Here is an 8,851-nt window from a genome sequence, read left to right on the forward strand (position 1 = left end):
GGCAACCTTCCCCGAGCACAGACCAACCTAAGACACGGAGCCCTCAGGCGGGAGGGTGAGGGGGTAATCCTATGACGGGTAAGGCTGTTATCTCGAAGTGGAATGACCTAAGCCAGGGACCATGGCAGAGTGCATTGCCCCCTGATCTATTGTGTGTAGCCTTCAAATAAAATAAAATTAAAAAGGGGGAGATGTAGGCAGCCGCTTGGATGATAAAATCCAAGATGGCGCCGGTTCCTGATACACTGTAGCAACAGACTATTCCACTGCGCATGCGGCCCTCCCGAGCGGGTGTATACTGCACATGCACCTCTCCCGAGCAGGTGTATGCTAATGAGGGTTTGCCGGGGAACCAATCCAGGAGGACTTGGCAGCTCAAGCTCGGGTATATAAGGGGCTGTCTCCAGCCATTCCACGCCACTCCACAGAAGCAAACAGACCTGCAGCACCTAGGAAGAAGAAGAAGAAGAAGAAAGAAGAAGCAGCAGCAGCAACATCAAGAAGAGCCAAGAAGAGCCGTGACATCTACAAGAGCTGTGACACTTAAGAACCTAGGAGAGCTGTAATACCTAGGTACCTTAAAGAGCTGTAACACCTGGGTACCTAGGAGAGCTGTAACACAAAAGAAAATTTCCTGAGTAAACCGTCGAGAGAAGTCTCGGTGTTCTGTCGTCATTGCTGCTGGTGGGCAGCAGAGGCGGCGGAATACAGTTTACGAGTTACCTTTAACATGCAAGGGCAGTTTTCAGGAGCTGGTCCTTGTTTGTGGCTGTGATAGTGGGGTAATATAAGAGTCAAAGTTAACCTATAAGTCCCAATTGCCCAAGGACAGATAACTTCTTGGAATGCTGGGAGCTGTAGTTCTTGGGAAATAAGCCACATGATTTTTACTCCCCTAACAAAGTTTGACACATCTGCACTAGATGTGCTTGGCCACATTTAGACAGGAGTTACATAGGCAGAAAATATATTAGAATGGATACTTGCTCCTGATAAAAGTGGGTTTTGCCTTTTTAAGCCCTTGCAAAATTGACTTGTGGCCATTCCCTGAGAACACAAGGGTGGACCTGGCCAGAGTCCATCAACCAGGCCAGTATTTAATTAAAGCATGCTTCAAATTTGGCTCAAAATTGGAACTATTTTTTCTCTCATGAATCTCAGGATTAACAGTAAGTTTGTAACTATTTTATTTTAAAATCTGGGTGTGTTTCAATATATAATGCTGCTGGCTTTGCTGTGAAAACACAAAGTAAATATGAGACTGTAAGGCCCTTTCTCAAAATCTAATCATTCTGCCTTGAATGCCTCACTACCATCTTTTTTATTTGTTTGTTTGTTTGTTTGTTTGTTTGAGATGGGGTCTCACTATGTAGCCCTAACAGGCTAGCTTTGAACCCAGAAAAATGCCTGCCTCTGCATCCTGAGTGCTAGGATAAAAGGGATGAAATACAATGCCTCCTCTCTCTCTCCCCCTCCCCCTCTCTGTATTTGTGTGTGTATGTGGGGGGGGGGACCACACATGCATGAATACACATGAGTACAGGTGCCTATGGAACCCAGGGACTTCTCTGGAACTGAATTCCAGGGAGCTGTGAGGCATTCAACCTGTGTTCCGGAATGTAATAAAGGTCTTCTGCAACTGTAATTCAGCTCTTAATGGCTGAGCAATGGCTCCAGCCATGGGTGTGATGGCTATTGCTAAAGCATGCTCCTTCTAAGAATTTTGACTACAATTTTGTTGTGTTTACCAAGTCCAAACATCTTGAGAGAGCTACTGAAACCTCTCCATTCAGTGTCTCTGCCTTAAGTAGTTGGGTGACCCAGGACTCACTCATTCCCTTATTTGCAGAAGTCTCCTCTTCCACAACCAATAGTGCCCTATTGGTCCCAGAGCACCATTTCTAACTCCTTAGCCTGTAATACTGTCACCTTTCAACTACATTTTGACCTCTGGGATGGCCTTTGGAGGGAAATACTTAGGTGAATGCAGTAATTAGATAATAAAAAGGCTACAGCTTTATCAACTGTAATCCAAATCATTTTTTAGAGCTTTATTACTGTGTATGTGTCCAGTGTATACATATCATAGTACATATATGAAGGTCGGAGGACAACTCCTGGACCTGAATGCTATATTGGACCAAGCACTCACACAAGGCCATGTTTTCCTGAGCATTTGGTCAATTTACCCTTATATGGCCAAGTTTGGCACAGCTATTGTACTATTTAACAAATTACAATTGGGTTGGTGGGCTTCAGAGCTTCAGAACTGTAATAGGGAACATCTTATATGCAGTGAGCTACCAAGGATATACTGAAACTGAGGCTCTGGGCCTTCACACCTACAGGAGACTAAATGATTCTTGGGTAAAATTCAAGCATGTCCACCTGGCAGTGAAACAACCAACCAGATAGAAAAGGACTCTGGTGTCAGTGCTATACCAAGGCAAAGTTTAGTTCTCTCAAAGGAGAGCACTGAGACAAGTATAATGGTAAATATTTGTCCTTCAGCACTCAGAGCAGGCTGAGGCAGGAGTATCTTGAGTTCAAGGCCCGCCTACATAACCAACTCAAGGTGAGTTTGAGGTAGAAAGACAAAGTCTCATCTCAAAACAACAGCAAACAGAAACAACATCTATCTGTAGCAAGTACTGCAAGCCGACTGCAGCCACACCGCTTCATAATGGTCAGTGATACCACAAGTAGTCAAATCCTCAATGACCTCAGAGGCTGAGGGTTCTCAACCCTTTAGCTCAAGGAAGCCTGCTTCGGCACTGGTTAGATCGATGTGCTTTCTAAGCTGGGCACAAATCACATTTCATGTTGAAGAGGCAATAAAAACTTGAACTGGGTAAGTGCATCTGAATGAGAATGGCTGCCAGAGTTACACACATTCATCTGCCTGCTGGACTCTTGGCCAAGCTGGCTTGTCTGCCCTACGTCATTTTCCTGATGAAATTATGAAAACTTTTCCTGAGTCTGTACTGACTTATGGCACGGTCTGTACTCCTGAGTTGTTTGTTTGTTTAAGCCAATGCTGGTTTTAGTTTCTTATTATATGAACACTGTAGGAATAGCATGTGATTTCTTAGGTTTTGCTTCTTTAATTATTAGTGTACTACAATCAACAGCAAAATAAAATCACAACAAATGTGGACTGAGTGATACTGTCAGTACACACTCTTGCTACTGATACCTGCACAGAAGTAGTACCTTAATTCACTAGAATCAGGACAGAGAAAAAGCTCCTGCAAGGAACACAGTTCCATGTCTGAGGCTGGCCTAAACACATAACTTACTGCTTCTGAGACTAGCCTAAGAATAGCAACTATAGACTTTGGGCACTGATTTTATACTGATTCTGTTTAGGAAGGAAATGTCTGATCCTCACAACACTATAAAGTAGGTACTATTAAAGTAATACTATAACCTTAGAGAAAATACAGTCATTGTCAGAGATAAGTGAACCATAGAGGTTAAATAAACTTCTCAGAGTTCTCCATCTGATTATGTGGAGAACAAAAATGAGGAAGTTGAGAGACACTGTTCCATATCACATGCTGCCTGGGAAACTCCTTCTCCCCTTCTCTGCTCTGCTGCTGCTTCCCTTCTCAGAATGCTGGCCTTGCTAATTACTCTCAGCAAAACTACCTGACATCAACTATTCTACTTTGCAATACTTAAATTACTTAGGGTCATGCAATCCTCATATTTCGGCCACATAACTTGACTATCGTAATGGAACTTTAATTTTTTTAAACCCTATTTTTTAAAATTGTATTGTTCCTTTGTTTTCATTTTATTGAATTTAGCCCTGAGTTTGATTATTTCTTGCCATCTACTTCTTTTTTTAATTGGGCATTTTATTTCTTTACATTTCAAATGTATCCCCTTTCTTGGTTTCCCCTCTGCAAATCCCCTATCCCATCCCCCCTTACCCTGCTTCTATGAGGGTGCTCCCCCACCCATCCACTCACCCACTCCCAACCCACCACCCTAGCATTCCTCTACACTGGAGCATCGAGCCTTCACAGGACCAAGAGCCTCTCCTCCCACTGATGCCAGATAAGGCCCCTTCAGCTCCTTCTGTCCTTCCCCTAACTCCTCCATTGGGGATCCCATGATCAGTCTAATCTGCAAGCATCTGCTTTTGTATTGGTCAGGATCTGGCAGAGCCTCTCAGGAGACAGCTGTATCAGGCTCCTGTCGAAAGCACTTCTTGGCATCAGCAATAGTGTCTGGATTTGGTGTCTGCATGTGGGATGGATCCCCAGGTGGAGCAGTCTTTGGATGGCCTTTCGTTCAGTCTCTGCTCCACTCTTTGTCCCTGTATTTCCTTTAGACAGGAGCAATTCTGGATTAAAATTTTGGAGATGAGTGGGTGGCCCCATCCCTCAACTGGGGGGCCATGTCTAACCTCTGGATATGGTCTTGACAGGTTATCCCTCCCCTTTGTGGGGTATTTCAGCTAATATCATCCCCATGGGGTCCTGGGAGGCTCTTGCTTTCCTGGCATCTGGGACTTTCTGTCAAACCCTATTTTTAATGATGGTATTTAAATGCTTTAATCTTCCTTCTAGCCCACTACCCAACAGTGGTACTAGAAAAAAAAGGATATGGGGGAAGTGGACTTGTTTAGAAATAGTTCTTTGGAGCAAATCCCATCTGTGTTGTCAGGAAATAAGCAGTTCAGTTCACAGGAATATACCAGCAATCCAGTTCGGTAGAGTTGAGATTCAGCAAACACAAATCAGCAGTCAGTCAGGTCTCAGCCAGATTGGCACAAGTCAGCAGGAGAGACCATAGCCAACACCAGGAACACCAGAAGTTCTCAGCTGTGCCTCCCTCCGCAATCAAAGATCAGCAAAGACTTCAGACCAACAAGTGTCGCACAGCTAGTTCTACCAGCTAGCCTCAGCAAGCCTCTCTCACAGTCCGCTGAGTACTATTTAAGTGCCCTCCAGACATCACGCGTCCTCCACGGCTCTTGCCTCACCACCTGTCTTGCCTTAGCACGTGCAAAACTCCATGTGTGTCTGTCTCAGCTGACATCACTGTGCCAATCAGCCTGAGTCCACAGAAGCGGCAAGAAGCTGCAACACATCACCAGAAGTTTTTTGTTTCTCTCTATGGAGCCCCGACAAACCCAGCTCAACTATGTATAGGCTGACCAATACATGCCATGTGTGTTGTCAGCAAAGATTCCTTCATCATGTCCTTTCATGTGCTTGCTTTAGCACATCTTTCACCTGTGTCTGCTTCAGCAAAACTTTCCTTCACAAGTTTGCCTTAGCCTTTCACCTTGCTCTCAGACTGCTTCAGCGAAATGTTCATGTGTCTGCTTTAGGAAAACATCCTTTCACTTGTGTCCACCTTAGGAAAATACTCCTTCATGTATTTGCCCCAGCAAAATACCATCTGACACAACTGACTTTCAAAGAACCCTCAAGTTTCCACTTCAATTTTTTTAATATTTATTTATTTATTCTATGTAAGTACACTGTAGCTGTCTTCAGCAGTACCAGAAGAGGGCGTCAGATCTCATTACAGATGGCTGTGAGCCATGTGGTTGCTAAGATTTGAACTCAGGACCTTTGGAAGAGCAGTCAGTACTCTTAACTGCTGAGCCATCTCTCCAGCCCTCCACTTCAATCTTATGTGCTTATCCCAGTTAAATTTTGGAAGGCTTATCTGAAGTCAAAGAACCCCAGAGTAGATATTCTATGGGGATTATATATAGGATTAAAAAAATGTATAGTAAACAGTGTAAATCTGTTTTATGGAGTCTTGGCTGGCCCGGTACTCACTATGTAGCTCATGGCACCCTTGAATTCCTAACAGTCATCCTAACTCAGCTTTCCAAGGGCTATGATTATAGGTGTGTGTGCCATCATTCTCAGCTTAATTTTTTTTCCCCTAAGGCTGTGCTAAAGTACAATAATCAGTGGTAGATTTTTGGGGTAGAAAATTCAAAGGCAGCAATTTGTGTCTTAGACTAGTGAAAACAGCTGTGTGTTCTTGGAGAAAGAAACAAATAGGACCTGGCTTTGCGTGCAAGAATGCTTGCAGACTTGCAAACCTCTTAAACTTGTCCTGAAATGTTATCATTTCAATCCATCTAACTGTTCAGATAGATGAGAAATGGGTAACAGAGAAGATCTACAGTCAAAGCTCTTACCAGGAATTAGAACCTCAGATAGTTTACAACCAAGAACCATCAAATGTCCAGTTTTGAGAAATATTGTATAATCTATTATACTAATATAATAGATACTACAATATATACATCTTTCTTGATACATTATTAATGGCTTTGGACAAAGTCTGAACAGCAGGAAGCTACAAACATGGGAAGCATGGTTTTAGAAGACTTGCATCCTGTTTTCAAGTGCACAGTATGAGACCTGCGGGTGCTCTCAAACTGTTTCTGCCTTTAGTCTAAGAAACTGAGAAAATCATCCATTACTCTGCACAGTGCTCCTAAATGAGGACCAACTGAAGCTTCTCCTACAGGGTCTCAACTATGGCCTTATCAAAACAGTGAGACAAGCGTACAAACACAAAACAAAATAAGCTTACTTGCTACAACTCCAAACTTAACTGTATAACAGTACAAAGAACCCCCACAGAAATCCAACACTCCTACATTTGCTCATTTGCTGTAGAATCCTCTGCTTTTTACACATGCATATCTTTCCTGAACCAGTTGAGAACACTGTTCTTTATTCCTAAAACTTCCCAGAGACATCTCACATAACCACATCATAAAAATATCATTACTTTATATAGACTTCCTGCTCAAATTTTGTCATTGGTCCAGTATTCTTTGTAATAACTTTATTGCACTCTAAAATCCAGCTCAAGATCACACAATGCATTAGAAATTACTTGATAGATGTGTGGATGCTTCCACCTTTCTTTTTTCTTCCTGCCATCTTTGAAGAGGATACATCCTGAATGTGGACCACTCTTCAATGTAGATTTTATATGATGTTTTGTCATGATCATATGAAAGCAATAAACTCCTAAAACAAATACCAGTGAGTGATGCTATCTTCTTAGACCACATGGGAAGTACAGATTAGCTTTCCCAACACTACAATTAATTTTGATCACGCCATTAATTTAGAGTCGTCGAAGTGTTGATTGCCAGTTTTCTCCAGTGTAAAGTTACTATATTTTTCCTTGTACTCAACTGGCAAACTATGAAGAAATGAACTGAGATTATGCAAAAATATCCTGCTGCTCACCAAACTATCACCCACTCATTTTAGTGTGGAGTGATGATTTTACAACATCCCTTTCCCTCTCTATGTCAGTATTATTCCATGAGGGAGAGCTTTGCTTCTGCCCCCATTACACTTTCTTCTTTATACCACAACAAGATGTTCTAGTTCCATCTTGTACTTTTCTCAAATTTATTTTGATAGTTAAACTGATGGATCGCTATCTGCCAGGGATGGCACTAAGCACTTTACAGACATCAAATCATTTAAGTCAAACAACTCCAGGAAAATTCGGGTAGCCGAGGGCTGGGGACATCAAGAATTACACCTGGCACTTTCAGTTAGGAAATGCCGAAATTATTTCCAAGCAGAAAAAATTTTAAACAGGAAATGCATGCTTACAAAGGAGTGGGTGAGTAATTTAGCTCAGTTACAGCGCTGGTAGGAAAGCAGAATAATAGGAGATTAGGTAGGAGAGGAGACAGGATGGTCAGATTAGTCTGAAAACCTGACCATGGAGTTAAGTATGGCATGGGTTAATCTTGATTGGCAATTAGATTGAATTGAGATTGCATAAAAATAATCCTCTGGGTATGTCTATGCAGGCATTTCCAAAGAGCACTAGATCATGAAGAATCTAAGTATTAGCAGTTTAACAATTGATAAATTAAAAAAATCCAAATAAACTGTTGAAAGATAGGAACTGACTAGAGGAAATGTGTTGCTGTGGTCAGGTCTTTGTCAGGTATATCCTGCCTGTGGCCCCTTCCTGTTATTGCTCTGTTTCCTGGATGGTAGAAGTGAAGAGTATTTTTCTACCATGCCCTTCCACCATGATGTTAAACAATGGAGTTAGCAAACTATAGGGTAAAATTATGAGCCAAAATAAATCTTTTCTTTTTGGATTCAGTCATTTGTCACAGAGACAAAAAAAAAAAATCTATCTATTGTTCTGCTTCAAGTAAATGAAAGTGAGTGAGCTTCTTTAAGCAATGGAGTGGCCTATGTGTGATAACATGGTAAGAAGACTCATTAAGTAGGAAGAAGGGTAAACTGGGAAAGATAAAGAAAAGTAACAAAAATAGTCACTGCAGTTGTTTTTCCACAATCTGTTACTAAAATAAATGTGCTTCTCCTGATGCATCAAAATAGCCCAGGAGCTGGACACCCAGATGCCACATTATTTCTTTAGAGGTCAGCCGTCTCGCTCAAATCACCTCATCTGTTTAACAAGGACCACACACCAATCCTTAAGGGCTGCCTGCAAAGACTTAGGAGTTGCTATACTGAAAAATACCCAAAGTGATGCCTGGTGGCAAGTAAATACTAAAGCAATCAAAAAGTGACTGTAAAAATAGTTGCCACATTCCTATCACAACCCTCCCCCCACTCCTTTTGTGATTCTGGAAGAAGAAATCTAAAATTCTCTGGCTTAAAGACAATCTGCATTTGTACTGGCATTCCTATTCTTATAATATGTAGAGTAAGATATAATTTATCTAGCTGGGCAGATATTATTTGGTAGGTCAGATACCTAAAACTACATTGCTGAGTCACAAGATATTTACATATTAATTTAGTAAATACTGCCAGTTTTTATTAAGTCCTTTCTCAAAAAAAAAAAA

General features: G+C 41.7%; 1 protein-coding gene and 1 long non-coding RNA gene across 3 annotated transcripts in view; one reads left to right on the forward strand and one right to left on the reverse strand.

The window, feature by feature from the left end:
- Positions 1-8,851, reverse strand: part of Rps6ka5 (ribosomal protein S6 kinase A5) — a 202,030-nt gene that overhangs the window by 105,603 nt on the left and 87,576 nt on the right. The window lies entirely within an intron of this gene.
- Positions 2,725-8,851, forward strand: part of LOC116080009 — an 8,993-nt gene continuing 2,866 nt past the window's right edge. The window contains exon 1 of the long non-coding RNA XR_004114278.1: positions 2,725-2,851. This is a non-coding gene — a long non-coding RNA (uncharacterized LOC116080009). The remainder of the gene's footprint in view (positions 2,852-8,851) is intronic.

The sequence above is a fragment of the Mastomys coucha genome, unplaced genomic scaffold, assembly GCF_008632895.1.
Source record: "Mastomys coucha isolate ucsf_1 unplaced genomic scaffold, UCSF_Mcou_1 pScaffold6, whole genome shotgun sequence".
Classification (NCBI taxonomy): Eukaryota; Metazoa; Chordata; class Mammalia; order Rodentia; family Muridae; genus Mastomys; species Mastomys coucha.